Source organism: Cricetulus griseus, chromosome X, assembly GCF_003668045.3.
Source record: "Cricetulus griseus strain 17A/GY chromosome X, alternate assembly CriGri-PICRH-1.0, whole genome shotgun sequence".
NCBI lineage: Eukaryota > Metazoa > Chordata > Mammalia > Rodentia > Cricetidae > Cricetulus > Cricetulus griseus.
In genome coordinates this window covers 103,850,665-103,864,151 of record NC_048604.1, presented here as the reverse complement: position 1 = coordinate 103,864,151, position 13,487 = coordinate 103,850,665, and the positions used below count along the sequence as shown (strand labels likewise).

At 37.9% G+C, this 13,487-nt stretch overlaps 1 protein-coding gene across 4 annotated transcripts in view; it reads right to left on the bottom strand.

Moving 5' to 3' along the window:
* The window catches only part of Arhgap6 (Rho GTPase activating protein 6), a 520,326-nt gene that overhangs the window by 86,086 nt on the left and 420,753 nt on the right, over window positions 1–13,487 (bottom strand). Inside the window, exon 1 of one of the 4 annotated variants that reach the window (XM_027431823.2) lies at window positions 7,025–7,334. The exons of the other annotated variants lie outside the window; for them this stretch is intronic. The gene's annotated coding sequence lies outside the window, so the exon portion shown is untranslated. Of the gene's footprint in view, window positions 1–7,024; window positions 7,335–13,487 lie in introns of those variants that run through there. 4 annotated transcript variants of the gene reach the window in all.

Sequence of the window (13,487 nt, the reverse complement as noted above, 5' to 3'; positions counted from 1 at the left end):
TCTTAGTAGGCTCTGGGAGGGTGATGTGGGGAGATGAGTGAGTTAACAAATGTACTCCAAGAGAGTAGGCTGCTGACATACTTGGTCAACTGAAGACCAAGACCAATACATTCTTTTCTCTTTTGTTTAATGGAGCAAGCTCAAGTTTAACCAGTTAAGATCTGGGGTCTCAGACCTTGGCTGCGCCCCTCATTTACATGTCCAGAGATTAATATTCTGCATGTTATGTTGTCTGTGATTTGTATTTTTCCCCAGATGAGAAATCTTAGATGAGTTTGTAACCTTAAATTTTGTTTCACAATTGCTTATTGGTGTGTGTGTGTGTGTGTGTGTGTGTGTGTGTGTGTGTGTGTGTGTGTGTGTAGGCACAGGCATGTCAAAGAATATATGGGGAGGTCAGAGGTCAACTTATGACAATCAGTTATTTCCTTCAATTCTGGGGTTCCATTATATTGAACTCATGTCCCTAAGATCATTATTAAGTATATTTGCCCAGTGAGCCATCTTACTAGCCTACATTTCTGTCTTTTATATATGAAGTTTAGATATCTAAGGAAGCTGATTTTTATCTAAGTGTCAAAAATGAAACTACATACCATTTTTAAAAATTATTTAAATATGTGACCTGTAGAAGACTCAATTACCTGTTAGCTGGAATTGGCAACCTCTGTCAAGGGTCAGACAGTAAATATTTCATGTTTTGTAGGCCATCTTGATCATGCCTCAACAACTTAACTGCCTATGAGGCTTTCAAGTAGCCATAGATAATTTATAAAAGAATGTATTGTGGCATATTTCCATACAACTTCATTTACAAAATCAGATATGCAGGCTACATTTGGCTGGTAAACTACATACAATCTCAGAACTCTAGTTCAAAATGAAATTAACAGATTCCTATCATAATATTTTGTTTTTATTTACTCTATCCTCCTGGTAAATTCAAACAATGAGTACATATTACATGGTAAGCACTGTAGTTAATTTATTGTGCAGCCTTTTCATCAAACAGTTAACTTTCATGTAGGAAGAACACAGTCTAAAACAACAGACTGTGATGTTAGAAATAAGCATCACATCAAATACAATGGGTGCCTAGAAGGCAGAGCTTCACCCTCTGTCTGTAGATCAAAGAAGGATTTGTAGATAAGAGGATGTTTTGATGGAGACTTGAAAGTTGACTAAGAGGGATAAGGGTTTTTTTCCCAGCAGAAACTTAAATTTGAAGGGAACCCTAGCTGCCAAGGTAATGAATTTAAGGACACCAGCATATTCCAGACATCTTCAAAGATGGAAGTAGCAGTGGGTAAGGGCAAGCAGAAGACAGGTCCTAAGAAAATTCTCACAAGTCTTCTGTGTAAGCAACACAAAGTAGATTCATTTTTTTCTCAATAGGTAATAGTCAGGAACTCTGACTAAAAGAGGAACACAATCAGATCTGCAAAGGAAAGGAGGGTGCTAAGAAATTTCTTAAAGAAATCAAGGAGAGAACAAGTCAGAGATGAAGAGAAAGGAAATGCAGAGATGCTGGGGAGCAGGCAATGGTGGTGCATACATATGAGTTCAGTACTGGGGACACAGAGCCTATAGGAATTTGAGATTAAGAACATCTTAGACTATGTAGATATTATCCAGAAAAGCGAAACACACACGGGGGGGTGGAGGGGGGGAGGTAGAAGAGAAGGAAGGAGGGAGAGAGAGAATGTCAAACTAAGCATTTTGATTCAAACTTGAAAAGTTATTGTAATAAGCCTAACAGAGTTGTTAGTATGCAAGTATAAATAATCTGATTACATGTGATCTAGGGAAGACTTAATCTATGGTACCCAAGCCTACTCAGCAGATCTCGTGGAAAAATGAGACAGACGGAAACACAAAAGTCAGTGACAGTACAAAATTACAAAATCATTCCCAGAACAAGTACCAAAGCCCACCAGCACAGCTTAGACTGTGTTTTGGAAGCTTCTCAATTCTCAAATGTGTGTTCCAGGTCAGCATTTTTTCTTAGTGACTGTTTAACTCACAAATGTATGATTCATTCATAGTAAGGCTATTGGAACCCACTTTTGACCTTCTCCCCTGAACCCAGTGTTTTGATTTATCATTATATCACACTTTAAAAGGATTGATACAGATATTTTAAATTTTATTCACGTTTATAAATGTAGGTACAACCAAATTGACCCAATGTCAGAGTAGTATATGATGGCATAAATGATAAAATAAAAAAAAAAGATTCAGTACAGAGATCTGCATGTAGGCTAAGTTGCCTTTCAACAATGGCTGGAGACATTTTGACTTTCCCAACTGAAGGGAAGGGAAGTAAGTGTGTATGTGTATGTGAGTGTGTGTGTGTGTGTGTGTGTGTGTGTGTGTGTGTATACACACATGTGTGCGTGCATGTGTGCCTGTGTGTCTGTAAGCATGCGTGCATGCATGTGTCTGATACGTGGAGGTGTGAGGCCGCAGACACTACAAATTATCTCATAAAGCAGGAAACATTTTACCACAGTAAATGTCTATCTGATTCAAAATACTAATAGTTCCAAGGGTGAGCAACCCTGACAGAGTATACATTAGGTCTGCTGTTAAGCTCAAATTACAGAGAATCCTCTTGAAATGATGGTGTCAGGAAATCTTAACAATCATTTATACATTTTCTTTATCATTAGAGGCATGAACTATATATTTTATGCATATTATGTAGGATTATGTATATTATGCATATAAGCAAAAGAAATCGTAAGACCTATTTTGAACCAGCCTCGAGAAATGCAAATGATACAAACCAATTTATAAAAAGCAAACAGAAGTCTCAATGAAACAGAATTTTGATTAACTGGAGGGCAACCTACCAACAGTATTAACTAGAGAGATACCTTTCTCACCAGAAGTGTATGTATCCACATTTAGGAAAAAGAATAAAAAAGCAAAGACAAAATCCAATATCTATGTTGTATTCAGAAAGGTTATTCTTTTGAACTGGTCTGTGTGTCTTTAAAAACAGACTTGATTTTTCCATGAAATAAAATTGATTGAAATAATTTTGGTTTGAGCCTACACCACACTGTTTTGTTATGTGTTTGGGGCTGGACTCTAATTGGAGTATCTCTTTAACCACACACAAGAATAAATTGCCCAAACCAAGAGGGCCAGGAAAGGATTGATGAAGGCTTGGCTTGCTCAAAAGATTTTTCTGTGGACCCAGTATGTCAGAATCATGGTGGACAGATTATCGCTATCGAACATGCAAGTTCAGGGCTGGAGAGATGGCTGAGTGGTGCCTTTCAGTGGTTAAAAGCACTGGTTGCTCATTCAGAGGACCCTGCTTCAATTTCCAGCACTCATTTGTCAGCTCGAAAACATGCAAGTTCTGCTTTAAGGCAGGCTTCAAAATTTAAGATACCAAGTTCTGGCGCCAACCACATGAGAACTTTTTGACAAGACTCTGAACACCATTGAGCCTCAGTTTTCTCAACAGTACAAGAGAAAGAGGAAGAATTAACTCTCAGGCATGTGTGGATCACACAAGACAATGCAAATGAATTTCTTGTGGGGGGCTTATTAGCTTCTGACAGGCTGTGAATAAGTGGTAATTTAAGTTATAATTAATATTAATCATCACTCTAAATTTACATCTCCATCCAAATCCTGGCAATTTTAGTGATATGGAAAACTCTTAAAGAAACGTGTGCTGCATTTCTGAATAGGTAGTTCCACTACTTGTTGGAGTGGATATCTTTTCTAGTTGCCAGTTGAAGGCAAGAAGCACAAGATAAGCTTAGGAGTGAAAGAATGTCTGTCATTTAGATCATGTAAGTCACAAGTGAATCTTTTTCCATTGTTTCCTAAGGTGGCCAGTGTTGTGTAATAATAATTAGTACAGGCACTCTTCCCAGCTCATCAAAATGCACCACTGAAGCATAGCCTAAGTTGAAATAACAAGCCCCACAATCAAGCACTTCTGAAAAGGTCCGCCTTGATCTTTATAACTCCAAAATAAACACGTGGCAATGACAGGAAACTTCCTTCTTTGTGAGCACCTGGGGAAAGCTGAGAGCATTTGTATGGTTGTTACACCCTTAGCTGGACTCACCAAAGAGTCTGTGCTTTTATGTACTCAACAGGAAACCATTTTCCAATTGTTCTCTCTTGACTCTTTAGTTACTCAACACACTTTTCTTTATGGGCATTTAATGTGTCTGCTCTGTCACCCACTTTGAAAAACACATTGAATCTGGACCTTTTTTTTTTTAAAAAAAAAAAAGATGCTTTATTTTATTTTGAGCAGGGATTTCAGATAGTAGAAGCAGTTCCTAAGAACGGTAGCTTACTTTGAACTTTTGCCTTCATATATTACTGTTACTTGAGAAGTGTCCAAGTCCAAACATGCAAAAGCCTATCTTGTTGGTTCAGCAAGCACAAGATAGGGAAATTCTATAGGCCAGAACCCTCAAGGTACTTAAGACTCATTAGTGAACAAAAGAGAAAGCAGATAAACACACACAATGACTGAGTAACTCACAGGAAGTTACAAGATGATAAGCATTCAAGAAGCAGGTAGGGCAGGGCAGAGGAAGTAGTATTACTGTTGGTGCCTTCTGGGCATCTTGACTGGGAACACTGTATTTGAGTAGGCCCTTCTGGAAATGATGAAATCAACCAGGCAAAATTCAGGAACCAAGCATCACATTGGTTGACATGGAGTAGTTGCTAAAAGCAGTACCTTTCTGGATTTGGGCACCAGTTCCACTGTTTGCCAGACATGTGGCAAGCTACTTACATAAGCCATCCTTCACCTTCTTTATCTGTAAAATGGGAATTGTAAGTATTTTGCTTGTAATAAGTTGACTAGCCAGGAATCAGCAAACTACTGTCCATGAGTCCAATCTTGATGTTTTATTGGAACACAGCTACACTCACTCACTCACTCACTCACTCACTCACTCACTCACTCTGGTACAGCATATGGCAGTGTCTACCCTTCAATGGTAGAGCTGAACAGTGTAACGTGAGACTGGGCTAAAGACTCTCACATTACAGAACAGCTTGCAAAAGACACTGCCAGGCCCACAGAGTTGAATGATTTTATTATCCAGCCCTTCCAGAAAACATTTGCTGACCACTGCACCAGTTTAGAAGTATTAAGGCACATTTATTTACAATTAGAATTAGCCATTTGAAGCAACGTTTTCTGACTCCAAGATTGTACTTGTTTGGAATGTATTCCAAAGATAAAGGAATCATACAAGTGGCAATAACTGAGATGCTGTGAAATACAAATGGTGAAATACAAATGGTTTTCTAGGACAACCAGCTGGTGAGATAGCTCAGTCAGAAAAGGCACTAGCTGCCAAGCCTGAAGAACCAATCCCAGCTGCATGTTCTTGTACCTCTATGGTCATGCCATGCCATGTACAAGAGCATGTGTGTGCACACATACATAAATAAAAATGTGAAAAAAGTTAAAAGAAATGGTCATGTGAAAATGGCTAGTATATATGTGGATTATTGATAAACCCCAAAGAAAGAAATGAACATTGTCAAACCTGGCACTGTGCTAACACCATCTGGGAAAATAAATGTCATATGTGTATTTTCTTGCAGGAAAAGCCATGCTAATGGTTAGCACATAGGGGACACTTTCCACATATTCAATGTCCTTAAAAAAAGATGTCAGACTGAAAGGCCATTTTTCACTTCTGAATCTCTCCAACTGAGCCATGAACTTTTCCAGTACCCATAGATTCAATTCTTAGTTTTAAAAACTTTGCTCAAATCCTGGAGGCAAAATAGCCTGCATGGAGCACAGGCTGTAGAATTTAGAAACAACCTGCATGGATTAGAAATGTCTCAAGGATAGGGCTAACCTATAGCAATTTTTCTTGTCTTCCTATAATTAAATCAATTAGAACAACTGACCTCTAGCAATGGACCTTGAAAATTCTGCTCACATTATAAATGGTTGACTATATACTAAGCCCTTTATTTACATTATCTCACACAATGGTTGCAACATCCTTGGGGGACAATGGCACCATTATTATCTTTGTATTTGCAGATGGAGAAACTGAGGCACAAACCTTATGTAACTTGCCCAGATCATAAAATGAATAAATATCAGAGTTGGGATTTGAAGCCAGGCTTCAGGCGGTAGAATTTAGTCTGATAACAACCACTATACTTGTATGCCATCATCTCTCAGGAGAAACCAGACCAAACTCACCTTACAAATAAGTAAAGCAACAGCCATTAGTAAAATTACTCATACAGCAGCAAAATAGGACCCTGAACATGAGAGTTAAGTTGCCTTTCTTTCTACCACTAAGCCATATGAATATCAGATTGTTTTGTTTTGTTTCAATACAGGATTTCTCTGTGTAGCCCTGGCAGTCCTGGAACTTTCTCTGTAGACCAAATTGGCCTCAAACTCGTAGAGATCTGCCCACCTTTTCCTACTGAGTGCTGGGATTAAAGGCATGCACCACCACTAGACAGCTATATTCTTTATAGTTAGCTAAGCCAGACAGTTTTCCCAAACCCAGTAGCTTAAGATCTTTCCTTTTGGTAGAGTAATATGCTCAATTTAGCATTAGCTTTATCTCCTGTATAAGTTATTCTCCAAAGCCTTTGTCTGTTCCTGCCACTACAGGTAACACGTTGCAGCACATGTAAGAAGTTGAAAGAGGAAAGGAAAATCTTTGACTGGGAGACCTCCAACCAACCGGTTCCTGAGTCTTGCAGCAATCACACTAATGATGCTGCTCCCGTTAATTGCAGAGGACTCCTTCCTGCTGCAGTTTGCATATTTCCTGCTGCCTCAGCATCATCAATCAGTCTGGAAATGAGCTGTGCCCATAAATCTCTATCAGTGCAAAGCAGTTTTTAGCAGCCACATATCCCACATGCTGATCATCCACTTTACTTCCTAGATCACAAGCTAGGAATGACAGAATCACATATCTTGTCATAATCATCTTCTGCAAAAGAAATAGGTGTATAGATATATAGATTTGGTGCTTACCCATGAATTCTAATCTCGGCGGCTTTGCTGTCCTTTCTAATATAACGGAATTTAGCTTGGACTAGGAACTTCACTCTGCTTGTTAAAAAATAACTTTTTGGTGAAAAATGAATCTTGAGACAGAAGATCTTATCAAGTGTGAGAGACATCTCCCAGCTGGCCCTGCTATGAGTCTGGGATACTTTTTGTTGCTAGATATATCTGCCACGCTGTGAATCTTGGAAGAAAAACAAGCAATCTTTTCACCAGATCAGTGAGAAGTTCCTGTCCCTTTTGAACATAGATAGGCTATGTCAATGAGTGAGTAAGTGAAATTAAGAGAGAAGTAAGGAGGGAGGGAGTAAGGAACGGAGAGAGAGAGAGAAAGAGAGAGAGAGAGAGAGACAGAGAGAGACAGAGAGAGAGAGACAGAGAGAGACAGAGAGAGACAGAGAGACAGAGAGAGAGACAGAGACAGAGAGAGAGACAGAGAGACAGAGAGAGAGAGAGAGAGAGAGAGAGAGAGAGAGAGAGAGAGAGTAAACACGACTCTGGGGAGGAAGTGGGAGGGCAGGACAAAAAGAGAAATTGAAACTGGATTTCTCTGCTTCGTATTTTAATAATACTGTTTTGAAAAAAATATACTGGAATTAAGAGAGGATTTCACTTAAAAATATCCCTGTCCATAGGGATTACAAATGGCAATTGAATCATAAGTGCAAAGTGGCCTTATTAGGAATTCATCCAAGAATATTGGGCACCTCTGGGAACCCTCCAAGAGCATGATAAAGTACAATACAGCACCTAGGATACTTTCTCACCTTAGGAAAACTTCTAGGTTGTTAAACTAGTTTAAAACACTGTTTTTTTCTTACGAACAGTAAAAACCAGAACAGATTTATTCTACTTTATAATGAAGTGTAACATATACTTCTTTGTTTTCTTCTTTGTGGAAACAAAGCTCCTTGAGAAGTTATTCATTTTCTGAGCAGAGTGGGAGGAGATCCAAGTGAATATCCCTATGTGACTATGTTAAAGAGCATATGGGAGCCGGTAGAGGTGCAGTGTGAAATCCATGGCAGAGAGAAAAGAAAAGACTAAAATACATCTTTTTCATATAAATATATAACAACAATCAATTTTAAATGAGGCCATAAATTTAAAAGAGAACATGGAAAGGTATATGGGAGGGTTTGGAGAGAGGAATGGAAAGGGGAAATGATGTAATTATATTATATCTCAAAAAGAAAACAAAAAAAAATCCTTGTCACTCAGTATCTTCATCTTTAGGAATTCCACATGGCACCAAACCAAACACAATTCAAAAATGCAACTTTGTTTCCCTGTCAATATGAAGTTATAATTCTCTCATGGTTTTCAAGTGAATTTCAACAAAATAACTGCTGTGGACAGAGTAATGCTTTTATGGACTAGCTTACTGATTCAAATGCAGGGATTCAATAGGATTTTTACTGGAATACTGTGGCGTTAATCATTGAAGGAACACATAGTCTTTGTTGGTGCTATTTATTTAGCATGAGGAAAGAGTTTAAAAACAATAAAGAGTTACTGGAATGATTAAAGTTGAAGAGAAAACCAGAGTAACAGCTTCCTATTCCTATTCAAACATCCACCTCCATCAACCTCAAATTTCCAATGTTGAAAGTGCTTTTAATTCTGACAGATAACCAATATGGTTCAAATAGTGCTAGATAACCACCCAAAGATTATGTATGTTAGATGCACATTTAAAGTTATTTGACATTATAACCTCACATAAAAAATAAGAAATCAGTAATTTCATTTTTCATCAATAGTTACTTTCTGAATACATGATAATATTTAATGCAGATTGTGTCATGCATTGTCCTAAGCATTTTATGGGTACTGAGTCATTTACTTGTGGAAAAATTACTAAATAGTAAGTTAGTGACACTTTTATTTCCCCACCATAGACATAAAAAGAATCTCTAAGACTTTAAGTAACTTGTCCAAAGATCCACAACTCTGGAGTGATGCAGCTGTGATCCTAATCCCTATGGAGCTTAGAAATTAATCAGAAGACAAAGTCACTGTCCATAATCATCCCCAGGAGAGACTGTTTTGTAAGTGTTCAGTAAGAAATAGTGATTAAATAAGATTCAACACTTCAATCCAGAGTGATTTCTTAATCTATTATTAGATCATTATTATTATTATCATTATAGATTTATTTTTGTTTTATATGTATGAGTATTTGATCTATGTGCATCACGTGCATGCAATGCCCATAGAAGCCAGAAGGGGGAATGTGACCCTCTGGATCTGGAGTTATAGGTGGTTGTAATGCCATGTGGGTGGTAGGAACAAAACACAGATCATCTGCAAGAGTAGCAAGTGTTCTTAACAGTGAGTCACCTCCCCGTCTCCCCAGATCCATTATTTATCATCATCCTTGTCCTCATCATTGTGAGAGATTCACTGTGTATCCCTGGTTGTCCTTGAAGTCACCATATAGATCAGGCTGGCTTCAGACTCATAGACATCTACCTGCTCCTGCCTCCAAAGTGCTGGTGTTAAGGGCACTCACCACTATGCCTGTCCAATAGTGAAATCAGAAAAATGACATTTATTCAGAGTGAGTACATTGGCAAGAGGGACAAAGCTACTTAACCACATCCTCCAGCTAAGTTCACATTGATAGCCCTAACAAGAAGCAATTTTTAAATATGTATATGCCATGAGAAAGTGACTACGTCTTTAAGTGAATAACCTCAATATCAAGAAACAATGTCTTATGAAATCAAAGTTTATGTGTAGAAGCAAAACAAGCTTTCAAAGGAAATACAGAAATGATGGGAAAGTTGGGTATTTGTCATTCTTTGGAAAATACATTAAAGCCAGAAAAACAAAAGGTGAAAATAAGGAGTCCTCTTGAATATTTTTTTCCAATTAGTGATATCATTTATTGTAAGGTTATAACACTGGGAATGGTAAAGGCAGGAAATCAAAACTGCTGTTTGGCTAAGTTGTACATGAGTGACCCATTGCAGACATCTAAGCAATAATGTTGGTTAGATGGACACCACCTGGAATCAGCACTTGATGTGGGAAGCAGATTTGCAGTGCTATAACTCAGTCTATCTTGAGATTCCTTAGTTTCTGGTGCTGTTTGAAGCAACCCCCTGCCTAGGAAGATAATGTAGCCTGGACAGAGAAACATTTACAGCTCTTATCCAAGAAGGAAAGAAGAGGGACTACAATTCCAAATACAGTGGTGAAATTTTTACATCTCTTCAATATTTAAATATCAGCCCTTTTAGTAGAACCAGTAAAAGGCCCCATATCCTCCAAATAGCCTTGTAACTAAAAATCAGAATGCTGATTATTCTGTGAACACAAATCTTCTTCCACTTAGTCTTCATTGTGAATGGTGTCAAGTAACAGTGTATACCCTAGGAGTGTATGCATTAACATTCACACTACCTTCTAGGCTTTGCTTCTGTTTATACAATTGGTGACATTTTACACATTTATGACAATACCGTAGAACCACTTTCTCAAGGTTTTTGAATGAGTATGTTTCTGATTATATCAGTTTTTGGCTTAAATTAAGTTCCTTATCATGATAGCCAATACAATGTGTGTTGACTGAAATAGAATTAAAAAAATAGTCACTACATAGTAGTGAGTAACTATCATGATAGTACAGTTAACTGAGCATACATACGTGCTAGCAATTTATATGTTATCACACATTACCTTACTTACACATTTCCACTTGACAGAAGAGGTGGTGGAAACCTGACATAAAGTCTACACAATGAGGAAAAGACTGGCTGCTCACAAAAATCTGGAGCCTATAATCCATGGGCATTTCATTAGACTTCACTTCCCAGTCTTGTTCTTGGTTAATTGTTAGTCCTATCAGTGGGCTCTAGCCTTGGAATGTTGGAGAAAGTGGTCTGTGATGGCTTTATTTTTAGTCCTGGTCCCTAAAAACCTGGGCAGTCCTCAATGGCATGTGTGGTCTTCCCAGGTATGGGGCACACCTCACAGTATGTATGCTGAATACACTTCTTTGCCCTTCAGTCCTGGCTAGCCTTGAGATTTTCTTTAAGTACTCAGATATGGTAGGAGGTGGTGCTGTGACAAGTCTAAGTCATAAGAAGTCCCAGTACATCTTCTATCTTAGGGCCCTTAAGTCTCCATAACATAAATGTAACTACTGCATTCTAAACATTATCTATAGAAAGAGCCATGAAGAGACCACACGGAAAACAGAAAAGACTTGCTTGTCCAGTGTGTCAACTAAACCCAACCCTAACTAATCTCCCAGATGAATGGAGTCTTCTAAGTGAACACTGTCAAGTTCACAAGAACTATCTAGTTGAACTCAACCCATGTTACAGAACCAATGGTGGCTGATTTAATCCACTAAGGTTTGCAGTGTTTTGTTTGTTGCACATTCTTCTGTAACCAAATCAGAAATCTCTTGTCTTGAAAATGGTAGAGTCAATCAGTGTCTTTAAGTCTTTTTGTACCATGCATCATGATTACTTTTAGAACTGAAATGAGGAATAAATCTTCATTGAGAGATCTGGATATGTGTCTGAAGGATCTCCTACTACCCATGCTGCCCTATGTCCTCATAAATAACAGGCTTCACCAATCTGGATCTGCAGCACCCCCTCACCACATATCTTCCTCATATTCCTTCTCTTTTCATATATCCTTGGAAACAGAGGTAGGTGATCAAGGAGATAGTAAAATAAAAAGTGATCTTTATGTATTGCTTTACAGAGCATGTGGGGAATCCTTCAATGATAGAGCAAATTAAATGCATTTTGGCATCCTTCAAAGTTGTAACAATATAAATTCAATTATTAGAAATACATAGTGTTTTTATTTTTCAGAACTGGAACTGAATTCCAAAATGGTATGAGTAAATTTCATTTAGATTACAACCATTACTGCTAGATCTTTTGTTGGTCTGCTTAACCTCCTTTGACAGGTAGCATTCAGTTGGCACTTAGTTGTGAATTACTTTAAAGCTACACCTAAAACTATAAATTGTGAAGGATTTTTCTGGTTATCTATTCCTTTAATGAGATCAGTGAAAATGTGGCATCTTTTAGGTTAATCCTTTGGATTGCTGAGAATGTCCAGAGGCTTTGTGAGCAGCAAATGGTTCAGAAGATTCTGCTTTCCCTCACTGCTGACACTTGCTTCTTGAACTGTACCTGCTCGTCCTCTCCTCTTTCCAGGCACCCTGACTTTGATCCTATTTCTAGTATTCTCCTGTGGCTCTTATGATTTACCTCCAGGAAGAATAATGGTTAGCCAGTGAAGTAAATCATTAGGTAGCTAGAATGTGAATCTGAAAGTCAAAAGTACAATATAGAAACACGAACATTTGGTGAATGTTTACCATCTTCATGAATATTTTGTACTGTAGGCAAGTGATCAAGCAGGTAAACCAAGGGAGTGATTTCTTCATAGGCTTTTTTCCAAGTAAATTTTGGATCCTAGAAAGTCAGAGTGGCTTGTTACATTGCTTCTTTTAAAAGATCATTTTTCTTTTCAAATGAGAATTTTTTCAAAGAGAAAAATAATTTATTCATTTTTAGTCAAAGCCAATCGTTAACTTATTAAAACCATTCTCCAAAGAGCAAAAGAAGCAAGCACTAGAAGTGAAAATATATTGTAGGTATTTTTTTAAACTTCAGAGAAGTCTAGCTTTTTTTAAAAAAACTTCACTTGTTTATATTATGTGGATGGGTGTTTTGTCTGCATGTACGTTTGTGCACAATGTGCGTGCCTGGTGCCCACAGAGGCCAGAAGGGAGCATTGGATACCCTAGAACTGGAGCAACAGATGTTTGTGAACCATCATATGGGTGCTGGGAATGGGACACAAGCCATTTTTATGCTTTTAACCACTGAGCCATCTCTTTAGTGCCAAAATCTAGCTTTAAGAATGTTCTTAAAGGAGCCCCCAATGCAAAATTAGCTGAGCCAAAAATAGTGACACAATTTCAGAAGGAATAAGAAATGCACATTTTGTCTTATGTACCTGAGAGGGTATACCCTAAATAAGGTCATTACTTCCTGGTTCTCACAGAAAAAACTTGAACATGCCACCATTTGTTCTGATAAGGTACAGAGAAGGACATTTATTCTACAGCTGTTCTTTCTAACCCCTACTTCTATAACAAACACTTGATTCTAAGATTGGATTTCAAAGTTTCTTGGGATGATGATGCTCAGTGCAAGGACCCTCCTTATAAGTATGTTGCCATGTGAACTCTCTACAGAGCAGGGCACTTATTTCAATATGGTCAGCTTCATTTCCCACTGAACAGTGAATATGTTTGGAAAAAGACTAAGAAATACAAAGATGTTGAAATTATGCTACTTCAAACTGAAGAACCAAAGTAGATATTTACAAATCAGCCTGCACTTAAACAAGCCCTAAGCATCTCTGGGAAACAAAACCTTACCCT